This window comes from Tachypleus tridentatus, chromosome 2, assembly GCF_004210375.1.
Source record: "Tachypleus tridentatus isolate NWPU-2018 chromosome 2, ASM421037v1, whole genome shotgun sequence".
NCBI lineage: Eukaryota > Metazoa > Arthropoda > Merostomata > Xiphosura > Limulidae > Tachypleus > Tachypleus tridentatus.
The window spans coordinates 61170448-61190853 of NC_134826.1; the positions used below are offsets into that span (position 1 = coordinate 61170448).

Here is a 20406-nt window from a genome sequence, read left to right on the forward strand (position 1 = left end):
GCTGTCATCCTTCTAACCTATTACTGCTCAATTAAGGACGGTTAGTGCACGTAAACCTCATGTAGCTTTGCGCGAAATTCTAACCAAATCACAAAATCGAGACGCACTCATATTTTACAACTGTCCCCGGTTACGATCCCGTATTATCGTAATGTACAATACGAAAAAACAAGAAAATAATAACTCTATAATTTTGTAGTTTTATAGCTGTGTTACACATTATAATGTAAAATACACAAACATCAGATATTAGCGTATATATAACAACTTGCAAAAGTGCACAATATAAAAAAAAATCATTATTTTCTTAGCAGATCCGCGGAGGGACTGCTTCTTGAATTAAACTAATTACTTCAAACGTAGAATCTCGAAATTCAGCTTCAATTTGAAAATTCAAGCTTGAATACACAGTTACAAAACGTTCACTGTTCCAATACAAACTGCACTAAATCTTATCGACACTTTTAAAATAGTTTCAACGGTTTTCATAAAGCACAGGACTTACAAAAGCTAGGACTAATCCTTACTTACAAACTATTTAGAGCCGTAAACAAACAGTTAATGACAGATTTTAACATAGACCTACTTTTGGAATTCCACGCTCTATCTTTATTTCGATGGCTCCAAAATTACATTCTTAGAGACGTATGAAACAGTCGCATAGTATTCTCTGGTACAACATTTCTTATAGCGAGTTTCGAAGGTTCAGTTTAATTCTTTGTTTTTGTTGTTTATTTATTCCGCAATAAACTTTACGTCCATAACACTATGTAGCACAAATTTTGGATAGTATGTGTTATTTCTTAATTGCTTATGTTGTAAAAGTACAGAAAATGGCCATTATTCCCTTCAAACTTTGCTTTTGTGACCTGGATAATGAAATTAATCTATTTGCCATGTAAAAACGGGCAAATTTGCACATTTTCATTGACATAAGGTCTGAATAAAACAACATATGAATCAAGATTTACATATATTTATAGTAACGTTATACAAAAATGAACAAAAATGTTTAGAAGTGAGTAGTTTTTCGATATTTGCAGCTGTAATGTAAATCACTTTCACGTATCAGCTCCCAAATATAGTCTCCCCTCATGTTTTCGTTATACGCTTCTTGGTAGAGGTGTTCATAGTCCAGTATATCTTTGTGGAAGCACTTGCCTTGCTCCTCTGTGTATGTGCTCCCATGTTCTCCTTGAATTTATTAAGATGAGCGTTACGGATATGGACTTTCATGGACATCCTGAAGCCCATTTTGCCGTAGTCTTCACCAGAGCCTCAAACAATCCCACATAATTTTCGGCCTTGTGATTGCCCAAGAAGCCCCAAACCACTACGACAAAGCTGCCCCAAGCTTTCCCTTCCTCCCTACTGAGCTTCTTGGGGAATTCTATGCACTCCTGGTTCTTCTTTATTTGTGGTCCAACGACGACACCAGCTTTGACCTTTATCTCAGACAACTTAGGGAAGAAGGTACTTGAAGGCTGCAGACTCCTTATCAAGAGCTGTGAGAAACTGTTTCATAAGACTCAGTTTTATGTGCAATGGTAGAAACAAGACCTTCTGGAGGTCCACTAGTAGGTCACACTTGACATTGTGTGTTCCCACAGAAAACCCTGTCCGTTGTGGCCAGTATTTCCTTTTGTAGTGCGCTGCAGTGTCCCTGCTGTCCCAAAGGCAAAGATAACAGGGAAACTTGGTAAAGCCTCCTTGGAGACCCATCAGGAATGCCAACATTTTGAAGTCTCCGATAACCTCCCAGCCATACTCATCATACTTCAAGGCTTCTAGCAAGGTCTTGACGCTGTTGTATTCCTCTTTGAGGTGCACTGGATGAGCCAAGGGAAAAGACGGATACTTATTCCCGTTATGGAGCAGCACAGCTTTGAGGCTTCTGGATGAGCTATTAAAGAAGAGGCGCTACTCGTTCGGATTACAGGCAATTTCAATTGCCTCGCACAGACCGGACACATTGTGGCAAAAGCAGATCCCATACTGTTGAGTGAAGAAGCTTGAAAAATATTGGTGACGCTTCCTCTGACTTGCGACTTCCACACTTTTATCTAACAAATCCCACTCCTTAAGCCGAGATGTCAAAAGTTCGGCTTTCGACTTTGTCAGACCAAGATCCCTGATCAAGTCATTGAGGTCTCTTTGGTTGGGGTAGTATAGGTTTCTCTCACCAGCTGCACCTCTGAAATTGTAATCTGGATCTTCAACGTCTACCTCATCTTCTGATTTGCTGCTCTCTTCTGAGGATGGCTGCTTTCTCTCTGGTGGAGTAGGTACAGGGAGTTCAGGGCAGTGTGGCACTAGGGCGATGGATTATGGAAGGTCCGAATACATGATAGCAGGCGCATCCTTGCCAGCCCGACGTTTGGAAGGATCCACCATGCAGAAGTAGCAATTGCTTGAGTGGTCAGTGGGTTCACGCCAAATTCTTGGAATAGCAAACTTCATGGCTCTCTTTTCCCCCTCTGTACCATCCTGCAAAAGAGTAAAATAAAATTGTTATTATGAAGAATAAATTTATTTCATCTACATCTAATGTGTAAGAAGTTCATGCAAAATATTTTATATGTGATATTTTTTCTATGCTACTGGAAATTAAAAATAAATATATTAAAAGATATTTAAATTTTAAAAGTTCTAAAATTTGTATAGTATAAAATCTTACTATTCAAGCAAACAAAAATTGTCTGTCTTCCTTCTAGAGTTTTTTTGCAGTGCTTGCAGGTAAAATGAGGTGCCCAGGGTTTCTCTTGATCCCAAACAGGCATGCTGAAATATGCTTTGTAGACTTCACACATTTTAGCAGATGCTGTCACAGAGTACGTTTTCGCTCTTGTCTTTATAAATTGCCCACGGATATAGCAGAAGGAGTCTGGAGAATGCTTGCAGCTTCTTGATGCCATCTCTGATAAAATAAGATAGGTCTACGTGTTCACTTAGGCAGCTATAACTAAACTGAAGTGGTGAGCTCCTGTACATATATTACTATGGAAAGTTCTTGAAATTTTTTTTGGAAGTTCGAGAAAATTCTCTATCAGCTACTCAGCACTGAATCTACCTGAAATGTTCTGGAAAATGGGTAAATTGGAAAATTTCATTACCCAGATCACAAAAGCAAAGTTTGAATAGCAAAATAGGTCTTTTCCATTTACTTTAGGTATAAGCAATTGAAAAATAACACTTTCTGCCCAGGAACAAGAAAAAGTAAAAATTTGTTACATAGTATAATTTATCAATAGTTGACTTGATGAATGGGTGGTATTAACCGTCACGTTATAATGCCCCCACGACTGAAAATATGAGCATGTTCAAAGAAAGACGTTCGAGCAGGCGACCTTCACATTAAAAGTCGAGCGCCTTGACCACCAGATTATGTCAGATCAACTTTAGAGGAAACGATCATTTTCCTACTGATTTAAAAATAATTCGTATCTGTTGCTTTGCGGTTGTCAGGGCTACATAAAAACTGAATAGAAGTACAAAAAAAGAAGAAAAAAGATACAGGTTGAAGACGAGAATGAAAACCGGGACAACCTAGAAGGGTTTGTCCGAGCACTAGAACACCTGTTCACTCTAAAGAAATGTTTATTTATTCTGTCCATTGTTGATTGAAATTTTATCACGAGATTAGTATTTATAATACCATGTAAAAAGTAACAAATCCACGAAGAAATAAGTTGCGTTTATAACAGTGGTGTCAAATGCTCCATTTAATATTTTATCGTCCGGTTTATTGTACTTTGAGTTAGATTAAATAAAAAATATAACTCGTAGAAGTTTGTTTCTTCTCTACGTAAGTCCCGAATGGCCAGGAGGTTAGGCCAAACTCAAAGGATGTTCTGGCGATATTGAAAAGCAGGTTCGGTACTGACGAGATTAGCGATATCAGTAATATTCTTCCGCTAAATCAAGAAGACCAAAAAAACGTTCTCCACATTCAAAAAAAAATGTGAAAAGATTGCATGATTTGATTTGGGAATCAAAAAAGAAAAATAAGTAGAAGTAACCAGTTCGTGTGTATCATTGATGTCAAGATAGTGCGGCCATTTGAAAAAACCATGTCTGACTGCTTATGACTTCCCACTGATATATGATAGCATTATGCGGATTGTATATTTGGATACAGTAATTTCAAGGCTTTCTAACAGTGTATGCAACATCTAGAAGAAATAATTACCGAAATTTCTTGTTTCCTGTCTTGCTACCCAAAATACTACTTCACCTACAGTTGAGGGAAAGAAACTGAAATAAACGTTCCAGAAGCTCTCGAAGTGACGACATGTGTATAATATTTTATTTACTTTATTTTATTTAAATGATGCTTGTGTATCTGATTTCATCGGTTGTTTTGTCATTGTTAAAACACAATTAAACATAAAACTGTCACCGACTGGGATCAGTCCTATCATAATTCTGACACCTGTAATGTTTATTCTACCGACATGTAAACGTCGAATTGGTTGCTGTTGGCGTTGACAAAGATCCAGTACAGTAAAAAAATATGGCTGGTCAAATATTGCAATACTGAGAAAGAGACTTTAATTTAGTAATGGAAGTTGTTTAAAGTTTTAACTTGAATTATCGCTGACAACATTATTAACTCTACCAAGCACCTGATCTTAGGCAAGGGCTGTTCTTTTGATTTTACCACCTCAAAATAGTCATTGACTGCATTACCACAAACTACACCTCCAATTCTAAAACCTAGTTCTAGTCAAAGCTGCATTCATCCTATTATCTGAATGTAGCCAAAAAATGTTTAGTTTGGTTTGTTTCGAATTTCGCGCAAAGCTACACGAAGGCTATCTGCACTAGCCGTTCCTAATTTAGCAGTGTAAGACTAGATCGAAGGCAACTAGTCATCACCACCCACCGCCAACTTTGGGGCTACTCTTTTACCAACGAACAATGGGATTGGCCGTCACAATATAACGCTCCCACGACTGAAAGGGCGAGAATGTTCGGTGTGACGAAGATTCGAACCCGCGAACCTTAGATTACGAGTCGAATGCTTTAACCACCTGGCCATGCCGGGCCTACCAAAGAATGTATTTTCTATTTTACATCCTGCAACACAGCCAAATATTCCATCCCCTAATTTAACACCTGAACTTAGCGGACCTCTACACTACTGATTCTATCACATGAACTTAGGTAAAAACTATACCTATACCATCACTTACACAGAGTTTATAAATAATTCACTTTACTACATATTTACGACAAAACCTAATTGGTTCTGACAAGAGAACTATCCTTTACACTTAAGGATCGGAAATACCGAATGATGTCGTATAGTCCTGATTCACAAATGTCACAAAAAGAATCGAAACAAAAAAAATATTCGTAATTAATTGTTAGTTCTACCTAATCCTAAAATAATGATGATGTATTTGTTTATGGTTTTTAATACAAGCATGTCTTTTGTAATGTAGTCAAGTAAGTTAATCAGAGAAATTATTTCAGTGTTGCACACACCTTGCCAATTTCACTAGTTTTGTCTTAGGCCATAGTTCGTGCTTTTGTATATCAAATTCTTCAAGCATACCCTAACTCCTGCAGTCAGTTTCGATCGATTCAAGATAATTATACGTGGGCAGCGGTTTTCTGGGCGATCACTGATCCAGACTGTATGCCAAATATTATTTTGCTTGTTGCAAGAACAGTTGTGCTTCTACAGTCAAATATTTTAAAAGTTTTTGAAGCGTAACATCTTCCTTTCCCATTAATGATTTTTTTGATACAAGATGCATAGCATAACTATTGTTTTACGTTCGGTAGAAAGACGTCAAGATTACACACGCTTACACAGGAATGGTCATTCACAGAAACGTTCCTTGTTCCGAAGGAAATCAGTAAGTGCACAGCAGTTCCGGTCACAACGGATATACTAAATTTTAGTGTATATCTTTATAAAGACAAAACTCTAATTTTATGCTTGCGGAACTTATTTTATCTCCATTATTCCACGTGGTAATGTGTTTTCCAGATTAAACGATCGATATCATACAAGATAGCCGTCTGCTTTATTAATCAGTTTGAAAGCATGTGTTTTCTAAAACTTGAAGCCATGAAGGAGGAAGACAGTCCCAAGAGAACGATCTTACGAAACAGCTTCTGGTATGTATATCTTCAATAAAAGAATGGTCATTTGATGGGAATGACAGAGCGTTTGCGCGCGCGCGCGTGTGTGTGTACTGTGATCTTGCGTGTGATGGTAATGGTCCGTGAAACTCCTTCTAGCTTGATGATAGAAAAAACAAAACATGCCGTTTAAAAAGTTCTTCTGTGAGTAAATCAAGTCATTTCCTCAAACTTTTACATCGCATAAATTATGAGAATAGCGATTTGATGTTCTATTTTGACTTATAAAACTGCGTAGCGAATGAGTGTATTAATTTTACAGAAGCAGGATGATTTGTTTAGATTTCGCACCTGATTATACAACGGATATCTGCGATAGCGGTCCCTAATTTAGCAGCGTAAGATTAGAGGGAAGGCAGCTAGTCAAAACCACTCACCGCCAACTCGATCTACTCTTTTTATCAACGAATAGTAGGATTCACCGTTACATCATAACACTCCCATGGCTGAAAGGGCGAGAATGTTTGGGGTGATGGCGATTCGAACCTGTGACCCTCGGATTACAATTCGAGCGCCCTAACCACCTGACCATGCCAGACCGGATGATATGCGTGGTATGTTTTACATTAAAAAATAATAACATTACGTGTATGACAGTATAAAAGGTATACCACTGGAGTTAAGTGCAATATAATACTCGTCTTTTATAAAACTAAATAGTATTTTTACGAGTATTTGTAATGGATTTCTTGCAATGCTATACGACTATCATCTGCATTTCCGTCCCTAATTTGAAGCGAAGGCAGCTAGTCAACTTCGCTCAATCAGAAACTCTTGGAAAGGTCTTTTCAGGACAAAGAGTGAGATTTGACCGTCACTCTTATAACGCACCCATGGCTCAAAGTTTGATCTTTTTCATGTAACGGGACGCAAACCATAGAACCTCAGATACCCAATACGATGAGCTGACCACCGGGCTGATTCCAGCTAATGTTCATGTGTAATTCAGGACTATCAAACCATGAGTGTTGGACTGTAAGATTTAAAACTAATCTTACATCGAGTGAGAGCAAAGTAGAGAGAGTCCATCTTCAATGTTACTTGTTCTAAAATCACTACATTTCATGACAATCACATTCAAAATAATAATTATCCATGAAAGCTTAGACTTAGTACAACGTGTTTCAGGAAACGTTTTCTTTCATTCTCCATCAACATATTTTAAACCTATCCTCAAGCTGAATAGATTCAAGCACTACCCATTCTCAACAATATTCACACAAAACCTTTCACACTGTCACGATTTTATTGAAATCCTCGATTGCGTATTGTTGAAAGATAGAAAAAAGAAATAAAATCAGTGTTAGTTTGATTAAAAAAAAAAGTGAAGTATGTATTATAATATGGTTTGAAACATTACCACCATGCCCAAGCCTTCCTCAAGAAAACTTTGGTGAAATTTAGATTTAGATAATTGATTTAAGTAAGGGATTTAGATTAACTTTTATGACACAATAACCTAGTTGTATGAAAAAGAATTCGTCTGCCATTTGTGTTTCGTTTCTTGTACAACTTTCTATGCTGTAAACACGAGATTGGTTAAAATATGGAACATAAAACAGATAAAACGAGGTGTCAAATAGCGTGAGAGAGATACGTAATAAAATAAAGCGAAACATTTAGAATTAGTAACATGAACTGACTTATTTTTCCTGTTAAGTAATCATGCACCCGAAAAATAAGGTAACTTTTTGGTTGTTGTTGTTATTTATTGTCAAGTATATAGGCTTGACAAATTTTTACTTATGTGAATCTATCCTTTCTCCTTGTACTTTCCTGCTCTCTCGGCATTCGTTATTTAGTCGTACGTCCACAATCTTTACGTCATTCCTGGTGTAGCTCGTGTCGAGCGAAACGAAGGGTAGATGTAGTAGGAGGGAACGTGCAGGGTAAGAGTCGAGTGGGTATTGATGTTAAATACCCAGGAAAGTCAGGTACATTAGACCTCTTCCTCCCTCCCGAACGTTAATAGCGTCTGTCGTTCAGGGATTTGTTTTGTTATAGCTTTGGGCCAGAGTATAAGTATAACACCGTACTCAGGCCCGTTTCAGGGCACAGTCCATGCATGGACACACAAGAAAAGGTTGTTTTTTTTATTTCGCTTTTATTCTAATATATTTTCTGTATTTTTCCTTTTTTTATTTTCATTTTGATATTTTTTTTTGTATTTTTCTCTTTTTTCCTTCTTATGTTGCTTTTTTCCATAGAGAAAATGCTACTACTACTAGTAGTAACAATAAAATAAAATAATTAAAAAATAAATAAAAAAGTAATTATATAAGAAAATTTGGGATCAATAAAAGAAAAACAAGGATTAAGTTTCTAGTGCAAGGTGGCCAGCTTGTGCAACATTTCTTAAATACATGTTAAAAGGGGAGAGGTATTTAGGACTATTTACATCATGTACGTGTATCTGTCGAGATCACACATTAAGTCATTCTTATGCCAATTCTTATTGAAATACTTTGGAGAATTATACAAGAGTCTTTCAGATATTGTGTCTATGTTCGCATACTTGTGCATGAATGTGGATGAAGTGCTAAGTGGTACTTTATATGCCAAAGTTGGAACTGAATTTTCTATTCGTTGAAGTTTCTGTAAATGTGTGGGTGCTATGTTAATCCAGGCAGGTGATGCATATTCTATTATGGGTTTAATGTACGTTTTGTAGATTTTAAGTACGTTGTCTGGTGATGTTCCTTGGTTTTTACCTGAAAGACTTCTTGCAAAGTTTGCTCTTTTCCAGATTCGTATCAGAATATTTTTAATGTGCGGTAACCACGTTAATTTTTAATCGTAAGTTAGACCGAGAAATTTAGCAGAAGTAGCAGTCAGTAAAAGTAATCCATCCATGTAGAGCTTTTTTGGTGGATCTTTTTTCAGTTTATTGAGTCTGCTAAATAAAATCACTTGGGTTTTCGGAATATTGATTTTAATTCTGTATTTCTGGCAGTATTCTTCAATGTATTTAGAACTGGTTGTAGGTTCGTTGCTGCAGTTGAAGGAGTGGGGGCACTTTTCCAGACTGCTACATCGTCAGCAAACTGTGATGCAAAACCTAAATTTAGGTCCGACAGAGGCATATTACTCACATACAGGGTAAGTGCGAAATCAAAGCGGCGCTTAAAAAGCGCGCCATGAAGCTTTCCTAACGATACGCACTTCAAGTTATGTACGGCTTTTTACATTAATACGTATAAATGGTTAATAAACCATTCGCGAAAGCCCACAAAACACAGAGTAATACTGAACAACACAATTTGTTATTCGTATGGTATTCTACGAGACCAAATGATTTCTAGCCCAGTTCTGACAATATGTTAACACTACTTATTTATTCTTCAGTTCTTTGTATAACTGAAAACTTACATATGAAATTTCTGATATTCCGATGTATTTATTGATTCTTTTACAACAGTCCATTTCGACTTACAGCAATATTCAAATTGATGTCAGCGAGCAATTTTCGACTACAATTTCCTGTCAGAAGACTTAGGAATGTAGAACAGAAAGAACATGGATGGAAGACAGAAACAGTCCGGTGAGAAAACTAGAGTTTGTTTTGTTTTTTTCCGGTGAAAACATCACAAAGTGACTGAACAAAACAATGAGGCTTAGTGAAGTTTCCTAAATTACATTACCAAACCTGGCGACTAAACCTTAAAAACAAAAGAAACACAGTCGTTCTCTCTTTATCGCTTGGGATTATTGACGAGTTTTTGGCTGTTAAAACACACATATACAATTTTATTTTATATTGTTATTTGCTAATTTTAATTCAGATCAACCTGATGGTTAATTTTCTCCATTGTCAGTTTTATTTTCTACAGCTTCATCATATATTAATTTTTTAACGTAGTTATTCATGTTTTATTAAATAAATTTCAATAAAATTGTATAATTTATGTTCATAACCTACATACAATATTTTCATCAAATTATATTTCATTATACTTACGTTTTGATTTGTTTGCACAATCTTATTCAAGATAGAATGAAATTAAGATTGGTTCTGTATCTATATAACAGTGCTGTCTGTTGTGTGTCTACGCGACTACTTACGTATATAACAGTGCTGTCTGTTGTGTGTCTACGCGACTACTTATGTATATAACAGTGCTGTCTGTTGTGTGTCTACGCGACTACTTATGTATATAACAGTGCTGTCTGTTGTGTGTCTACGCGACTACTTATGTATATAACAGTGCTGTCTGTTGTGTGTCTACTCGACTATTTATCTATATTAATAGTGCTGTCTGTTGTGTGTCTACTCGACTACTTATCTATATAATAGTGCTGTCTGTTGAAAAAAAATTGCGTTTTTGCATTAATAATGATATAGAAAAAATATACTCGTTATAATTTTAAAATATGTAATTTTTCATTCTACGGAATTCACATTTCTATTACGAAAGAAAAGATTATTTATTGGCGGTTCCTACCTTAGAAAAATTAGTGAGCCTGAGAATACCATACACTTCAGTTTTTATCACAGTAATAAGACAAATATTTCTCAAACAACTAAACTGAAATCGAATATATCTACAGTATTACTTTCATTGATATTTTAATATTTATTAAATATATAGTAATTTTTGGAACATATGTTTCTATTGTTGTTATTAAACACAAAGCTACACAATGGGCTGTCTGTGTTTTGCCCACCACGGGTATCAAAACCCGGTTTCTAGCGTTGTAAATCTGCAAACATACCGCTGTGCCACTTGGGGCAAGTTTGTAGTAGCCACAAAAGGCTTCCTATGAGTGCTGTTGACTGGCTTCCACTCTTGTAGTCTATCATTTTGAGGTTCTGAAAATTAGGGACTATTTACTCTTGTGTAGCCTCGCACAAAATTCTGAAACAAATAAGCAGCAAGACGTGTACACGTGAAGTATAATAAAGGATTACAATTTTCCAAGTATCTCTGTGAGAATAAAAAACCAATCAAAGTCGCACATACTTGAACTACGTGGCTGCCATTAAATATTCACTGTTTCTTTTCAAGATAACGCTATACTGTTTGTGCATGATTTGTTTTTTAATCACTTACTTATATTCCAAATGCATGTTAATACTGACCAGGAGGTTTGGTTCACTTCGAATATTCGTGTAAAGGTACACCACGGCTAGCTACTCTAGTTATCCCTAATTTTGAACTTATCAACTACAAGGACAGCAGTTACTCAACATAACCCAGTTCTTGGGATACTCTAATCCAGTGGTTCCCAAACTTTTTTATGCCCCGCACTCCTAAAAAAAATTAATATGTTCTAGCACCCCTTACAGTAATTATTTATTTAAGAATAAAGGTGAAGGTGGCCAAAACAAATGTCATCTCACACCCCCTGGAACGCTATCTCACACCACTGGTTGGCAACCACTGCTCTAATCAAATAGTGCAGATTGACTATTACTCTTAAAATAACCCACGGTCTCAAGGAACGGGATTTTTTCCGTTAACGGACAATCTAATAAATGATTCAGATTGGCATTCTAAATAAAGGTTACGCCCAGAAAGAAGATAGTCAAATCAGCAGTACGTGATACCACAGGAGCTTAGAACTAAATATCGAGCCTGACTTCTATTTTTACAATGCGTTTACAGCAGAAAATGCAGAGCATGTTTCAAAGTGTCACATTTCGAACCTCGGAGTCTTTGATTTGCTGCTTGACAAGTTAACCACTAGGAAATGTTCGGCTCAGCCTTGATAAAATCAGAGTAAAAATAGCAGTTTTAATATATATCTTTACCATACACGTGTTATAAAAATAAGATACTCAAACGAAAACTGTAAAAGATTTAACAATTAAACACCTGAATTATTTAAAAGAAAATTAAATTTTAAGGTTTGCGTTCCAGTTCACCATTTCAAATTTCGGGAGAACTGTCTTCGTATTTTATGAGTTTTCTACATAATGATAAGTTCAGGAAATAAAAATATAAACATAAAAAACTTTGCGCCTAAGTCAGACAGTGATCTGGTATACAACAAATTTTGCTCAGCCGATGTCTCAAATCGTTAAAATTATATTTGGTGTTTTTAATCTAAACACCTAACATACACAACATAATGTTTGAACAGTTCCTAATAAAAAGGATAAAAACCAGTCAGAATCACCCACTTGTTACTTTTACAACACCATAGATTGCTAGTCAAGCACCCAAACCACAAGGTGCACTAATGTACCTTACATGGAAGAGCAGTAACCACAAGAACTAGAACAATGGCAAAAAGAAATGTTAGTGTAAAAAAATCTAACTTTCTAACGGACTGGTCTGAAAGAAAAACGGGGCACAATTCTGAACAATTAGTCTGAAATCAATACCAAACACAAGGACGACAACAAAAGCTGGACAATGTACACCTAGATCAACAGAACCTTAGCTACACTTCAAAACCAATTTTCTGTTTGTGTGTGTATACATATGCTCCTTAAAACGTGCGTGACAAATTTTGAAGGTTCTTGACAAATATAACATGTTTGGTGTGTTATAGCGCAAAGAAATTAGGCTATCTGCCCCAAACATCCGGTAAAAAGTTAAAATTAAAGCAAAATTATTAAAATTCATAAGATGAAATTAAGTAAAACAAAGCAAGGTTTAATTTTTGAATTTAAAACAAATAGCATTAAATATAATTTTTACACCTAGTCTACAGCAGTAAGAGAAAATCTACAGTAATACAAGTTGTAAAAGACATTCTGTAGCATAATTGTACTTATTATAACTCGCCAGGATGACCAACGGGTAGTTCAAACAACAGCGTTGGTCACCTGAAGTTGGCCTTTCCAGTTCTGGTTTCGAGTTATTTGACATTACGGCCATTTTCTAATTTCAAATCGAATTAGATGGACTGTGATTCTTAAAAGGGGATCACATTAAAAAAGGTCTAATGTATATATTAAACTTAAATGGCATTAAAAAGATAAATGGTCTTTAAAAAACCAAAAACATTTCCAAGGTGGACAGTGTCACCATCGCTAATGACACTGTAACGATACGGATAAACCTTGGGACAGAACATGTTTAAAATGGTGCCATCGTTGAGAGTCATAACGACTGAAAGACAGTAAAATGTGGCTTATTCTGAACTGAGTGTCACACAAACAACACATTGGTGCATCAGTCCCAGATAAAAGAAAACAATGAGTTAAAAAATCTGTGACCAATATGTAGTCTAGTTAGGAAAATTTCCTCTTTCCGATCCTTATGGAAGAAAGAAGACCAAAGTCCAATTGAAGATTTTATTTGAAAAAGCTAGTTTTCACGATCTCACTCCAAGTCAACTATCAAATGGCACGGAGCCGAGCCTTGAATACAGGACCATAGTCCATATATAGAAGACACAGCAGTGATAGAGCCAGAGCAGACAGATTTAGCTACGTTGTCGGCGAGGCCGTTCTCGCGAATACCAACGTGGCCTGGTATCCAGAAAAACTGGATAGAAGTAGATGTTACAGAGAAATGGGCCAGTCGGTTTTTAATATCGGCGAGAACAGGTTTAGAACTAACGTGAAGCGATTCCAGGCCCAGTACAAAACTAAGCGAGTCAGTATAAATAGTATAGTTTTAGTACTGCTTAGTTTCTATGTGATTCAGGGCAAAAGAAATGGAGTACAGTTCAGCAGTGAACACAGAAACTGTATAGGGGATTCTGTGCCCAACTACTAAATCACAAAAAACCATGGCAAAGCCCACAGAGTCACCTCTCTGTTGAAAGGATGGTTCAAAAGATGTTGAGCAAACAACAGGCAGCATTTTCAATCGGGAGTGTCTACTTTTCTCAGATGACTTAAAGATAGGTCACATTTGGAGACTGTAATAAGCCATGGTGGGATGGGCTGACCAGTAAATACAAAGGCCAAAAGGAGCACTGGCAGATTGTCTGTTCTGAAAAAGTATGGCCCACCGAAAAAGGAAAACGCAACCCCAGGTTGATGCTTTGATAAGGAACAAAATTTTGAAGCATATAGTAAAGAAAGTTGCAAACAGCAGAGATGTAAAGAAGGTTCAAGAGAGTGTGTAAAAGCTCTGAACTGGGGAAGTGCGAAAAGCCCCGGTGCAAGGCCAAAGTCCTTGATGATAAACGGGATCCAGCATCTTTAAGGCCGAGGTCTTAGCAGAGCCATAGACTTTCAAAGTACTATTTTTAGATTCTCAACTTAGACACTGAACAAGTAAGACGTGCTTTCTCCCTCTGCTTTGTTAGCATGAGGTTCTCATTGCCCGGACCTACCTCGCCAATCTCGCCACCGGTCCCACCGGTAATCGTCGACGGCCTGCCACCACATCTATTGCCACTACAAATCGCCACATTCATTTCCCAGGCCAAGCCAGGAGCATCCATCGACCCGTCCAAGACCCGTATACTACGCCGAGGAGGAATTCTCCTTCAACCTTCCACTCAAGCAGACTTATCTTACTTATGTAGAACCTGGAATACAACAATCAAAGTTAGCTCTTCACCCACTAAAAGCCATACCAAGCCTGTTTCCCTGTTTTCCTGAAAGGTGTTGACACATCTATCCAACCTTGTGAAATCAAACTTACCTAAGAAAGCCAATACAAAATTGGCATATATACCGTTCATAGAATTTTCTCTAAGAAGTCCAATCAACCCACCAGGTTCATTAAGACTGTAACTACTTCAAAGCAAAGTGCCGATCCATATACTTCATTTTAGTGCCGAACGTTCTTACCGTCGCCCCACCAATTCCCAAACCTTGGTTTGGTTTGGTTTTTGGAATTTCGCACAAAGCTACTCGAGGGCTATCTGTGCTAGCTGTCCCTAATTTAGCAGTGTAAGACTAGAGGGAAGGCAGCTAGTCATCACCACCCACCGCCAACTCTTGGGCTACTCTTTTACCAAAGAATAGTACCTCAGATTACGAAGCACACGTCTTAACGCGCTAGGCCATGCCAGGCCTATTCCCAAACCTCTAAACCCTCAAGACCACAACATGAAGCCTCACCTCAACCTACCTAATCACCGTCTAATCAACAATCAGATGAGGAAAACAAGCTTAGTGATCCATATCACTCTCCCGTGTAGTCGCCAACCAGCATAACATCAACCGTTACTAAGAAAAATCTTCACTCTCAAACTAACGATGATATGACCTCTGAGCAAAGATAGAATAAGACGAAGAATAACAACAAAATCAGTCAAACGCCATTGAACATCCCACGTTCTAAAACATCAACCCAGACGCAAAACATTCAAGCAATGCATACAGATAATACCACTATAACAGACAAGCAACTCACCAATTCTCAAGGCACTCAAACTAGAGTACCCAGAAGACATAAATCTTCCCAGACAATAGAGGAACTGCCAGACGACTCAGTAATAGATGTACAACCACAACGGCGGTCCGCATTCTCGAAACCAAGATCATCACAAGTCTGTACAGAGGATCACGAGTACGACTTTGTTGCCCGGACAATTTGTGAAGAAAGGCATTATCCCTCTGTGCTGAACAAATTATTTCCGAAATATTTTGAGAAAGTAAGATTAGAAGTCCAGAGGGGCTTTGAGACAATGGCATACCTTAGGATTTCCTGATTACTCAGAGTTCTTCCCAGCTCAGTTTATTTTCTGTACCCCAGCTATCACTAGCACAGTCGTTCTCCAGTTATGTTTAGTTGTGCCTAGTCCTTATCATTAGTTGATGATCCAACTCAACCTTTCCCAGCAATCCAGGGCACGTTCAGGGTAGATTATTCGGCGCCCTGAACGTGAAAGTGGGTTTTTCTCGGGGTACTCCCGTTTCCCCCACAGCAAAAGTTTGGATATTTATTTACCCAAGCCCTGAAAAGAGGATTCCACCGACTGAGGACGTAAACGAATGATCGTTTTGCATCTATAGGTCGGAGAGGAAAATGTACCTGAGAAAATGACCATACCAAGAACCAAAGCAAGTGGATCTTGGGGTTTTCTGGAATGTATACAGTGGAGCGCCGTTAAGCCGCGGTATTTGAGGGGTCAACCTGCTTAACCGCGGCTTAAACCTTTGTGACTGAAAAGCCGAAGTCGCCAACAGCTCCGCCGAGGAACCTCATCCGGGCCATTGCGTGATCAGAAACTATTAATTCAGAAACTGAAGTGATTTCCATTGGGTTTGTGGCCAATATTTATACAATTCCATAAAAATATCGGATTATCGAATTAAAAATAATACTTTAATTATTTATCACTTTTTTCATGGATTTACCGCGGATTAACTTTAATGTATGGAGAGGTGTGATTCGGTAACAATGGCAGCCTCCATAAAACTGACATAGAGAGTGGATAAGGTAGATTAACGGTCGATTTCTATTGTAATATATTTTATTTATTTCCCAAATTAAAGCAAATCCTTTTTAAATATCCCCTTGAAGTTATAAAGCCAGGATTAAATTCGTAAGCCGCGTTTTTACACGTTCTTAAATTAGCGGTGAGCCGCGATATTCCTCGCTCACAAGACTTGCTACAGCGGCTTAAGCGATTTCGCGGTTTGCTGGTCCGCGGCTTAATGGCGCTCCACTGTATCAGGGACAGAGATGGGTGTCGATGTTAATTCATCAACTTTTTTAACCACGGAGGTCAAAAGACTTTTCAATTGATTTGAGAACGATTCTTTCGGAGGAACAGAGATGTCCGTCTGCACTCCTGTTGTAGTAGTGGAACGAAGTGCAGCAGCATATGTCCCCACCAAAATTCCAGAGAGAACCAAGAGATAGGTTCTCAGAGAAGTTAGTAGGAACCCTCGTTTAACACGTAATGACATACAGAAACTGGTAAGAGAAACTAGGGTTAAAGTAAGCACCTCTACAGTTACGAACATGTTATGCTCTTCTAAGTTCAAAGCATGCCGTCCTCGTAGAACTTCATATTTAAAGCCTGTTCATTTAAAAGCACGATTCATGTATGCAAGAAAGCACGTAGATAAACCCTTTACCTATTGGAAGAGTATTCTTTGGTCAGACGAAGCTAAAATCGAGCTTTACGGCCACAATGATGTTCGCAATATTTTCCGTAAGAAGGGGGAACGAAATCTGCCAAAGAACACCGTCCGTACAGTTAAACACGGAGGTGGCTCGATCATGCTATGGGGTTCCTTCAGCGCTTCTGGTGTAGGCAGCCTTTACCGCGTCAACGGCATGAAAAAAAAAAAAGAGTACGTTAATATATTAGGCACTTATATCAAGAACGATGCTCGGAACCATATAAGCGTTGCGGAGTGGCCATCGCAGTCACCCGATCTCAACCCAATTGAAAACGTTTGGTATGAGTTGAAGACCAGGGTTCATCAGCGTCATCCGAAAACTTGCAAGAGTTGGAGGCCTTCTCTAAAGAAGAATGGAAGAAAATACCAGTCGAGTACTGTCAAACGATCATGGAGGGCTATGATTAGAGATTGCGCCAAGTAATTAATCTGAAAGGCGACACAACTGACCATTAAAGTAGATGCACGAACACTTTCTGCCATTCCTATGTTTGGTTATTTGTTGTTTATAAAGTTTATTTGTCGTTCAATTTACATAAAAGTTTATGTAAATGTGTGTTAGTATAATATTCATAATACACCACACTTTCATTATCCTAATCGTGATACTTTTGAAGTTATGAGGAAAAACTACTCACGACGCAGGGGTACGAACGCTTTCTGTCGTAATTGTGTATCCTTAGTCAACACCTAACTAACCCGTAACCCAGTTTCGGTGTTATAATATCCAGAATTATCGCTGACGGACCCACAACAAAGAATCGGATGTTTAATTTGAGTACAAAATTATCACGAGGGATAAACGTTCACGTCAGGGACTCCAAAGATTCAGGTATAGGCATCCCTAATTTTGAACAATAATCATGGGGGTTGAAGGGGGTAGAAGACCAGTCAGCAACACTTACCGCCAGAAGACCTTTATTTGGATTGTTTTGGTTTGTTTGTTTTTTAATTTCGCGCCAAGCTACACGAAGGCTATCTGCGCTAGCCGTCCCTAATTTTGCAGTGTAAGACTAGAGGGAAAGCAGCTAGCTAGTCATCACCACCCACCGCCAACTCTTGGGCTACTCTTTTAACAACGAATAATGGGATTGACCAAACATTATAATGCCCCCATAGCTGAAAGAGCATGTTTGGTGCGATGGGGATTCGAACCCACAACCCTCAGATTACGATTACCCTGCATTTTGGTTTAGATACGTAAATAATGTCTTCCCCTGATTTTATTAATAAGGTGAACAAACGAGATTTTTTCCACATATTGTACACAAAGACATACAAATCCGAGAAGAAAATGAAAACAAGTATACAATAAATATTTTAAACACACATACACAAATTCACTGGTAAAGTTCGTAGCACAAACACTGCAGAGTCTATATAAACTGTTTTCTGATCATGTAATGCATCAGAAACTTAGCACTCTACAGGACTTTAAGTCTAGAATACACTATACGCACCATAGAAAACATCGGTTAGTTGCATACTTATCTCGATGCTACCATAAAAAATTCCATATTACAGTAGTTACACGAACTATGAATGATTTTTAAAAAAAGATACACAAGACGTGCTTAATAAACTCAAAAATACTCCACAAAATAAAAGATTCGTCTATTTGCACTATCCCATATATAAAATAATATGTACACACTTCTATCAGAAATTTTGTAAATATTAACATAAATATAACCTTAACTTAATACTCAGAACGAAACTTAAACACGTTAAGAAAAATAACGGTCCCTCCTCAGTTGGTTGCTTGGCATTTTACGGCGCAAAGCAACTAGGCTCTCTACGCCCTTCGTTAGAGAATATTTTCAAAACACATAACAAATGCCTAACCATTTCAAAGACGTGAAAGACTATGTAACTTCGAAAATATAGTTAAAAGAATACCCAAAATTCCCATCCTAAAGTTTATTAACAAAAACAACTACAGTTGTTTTTTTTTCTGAATAGAATGTCACCAAACTAAAACATGATGGAAATCAGCGAAGCCTTATTAATCAATCAATCAATTTACACATATTCAAGCACATTATACACGTTTTCGATCGTTATTTCCCCAAACATTCCTAATTTTATATACATCTTTCACATAGCATATTCAACGATATTTATATTTATTCACTTGTTTTTCTGCATTGCTATAATGTCAATTCACGCGAACCAATGTGCACACGCATAAATAACCACTATCGATTTTCTAATTTCATTACGTTATTAGATTGTTCAAAGTGGTGTTAAATACAAAACATCTTTTACCGTTAAAACTTCCTTGCTTCAAAATGATCGCCCGAGTGATCAAACCATGTTTTTAAAAATATTCTTCCTTACTGTAAAAACTGTAACTTTAATAAACCGTTTTCCATCCTAGTGAAAATGTATTTATTTCCTATTAGTCGCTTCTCGTTATCCCAATCGAGTACTTCGACTTCGGTAAAACTAATATAACAAATTTCAGTCCACTTAATGCACAGAAAACGTTTTATTTACTATAAGTTCACTGAACGATAGGGCTAGCTTTACAAATAACTTATATTTCGACAGAAATTTCACTTGCCTACTTCTCCAGATATGTAGCATACCCATTAAAACACGATTTCAACATTTAAACACTGAGTTATCTGACTACGTAACATAAAACATAACACACTCGCTAACTCAATAATCGATCCTTTCCACTCTGTTTTAACTCGCGTTTTTATATGCTTCAAATAGGATCTTAATTTATCACGGCAATTCCACACAACTAGAAATTCGTCGCATAAAACTCCCTCTATCGAACAATACAAACTACGTCAGAATATTAAAAACTAGGCTACACGATCTGTTATTCTTGTAAACATTAAAGCACAAATAGAAATGAATTAAATTACATAATAAAAATCGATTTTTAAGTTAATAAAATGATGAAAGTCACGACATTCTGTTGCAGTGAGAGCTTAAAAGTAAGATAACACTTGTAGCAAGACCTTGCTTTTAATTTTTGTTATTTATTCCCAAATGTCTTATTATTATGCAGTTAATTACACAATAACAACAAAGAATATAAATCCTAAACACTGTTAAAATATGTTTTAGTTTACACTAATGATGTTTACTTGTGTGAACAATATTTAATACACAAATAAACTGAAAACCTATGTGCATTACGTTAAACGCTGATACAAAACGTTTAATATTAACTGAAATACACATACGTAGACACGGGTAGCCCATTTTACGATTCCATTACTGATTGCTATTCCACTGAA

At 37.1% G+C, this 20406-nt stretch overlaps 1 protein-coding gene across 2 annotated transcripts in view; it reads right to left on the reverse strand.

Annotated features, from left to right (window-relative positions):
- LOC143243949 (uncharacterized) overlaps nucleotides 1–19864 on the reverse strand; it is an 85336-nt gene extending 65472 nt beyond the window's left edge. For both annotated transcript variants that reach the window (XM_076487806.1, XM_076487802.1), the window contains exon 1: nucleotides 19713–19864. The gene's annotated coding sequence lies outside the window, so the exon portion shown is untranslated. The remainder of the gene's footprint in view (nucleotides 1–19712) is intronic.
- Between the last annotated feature and the right edge of the window lie 542 nt (nucleotides 19865–20406).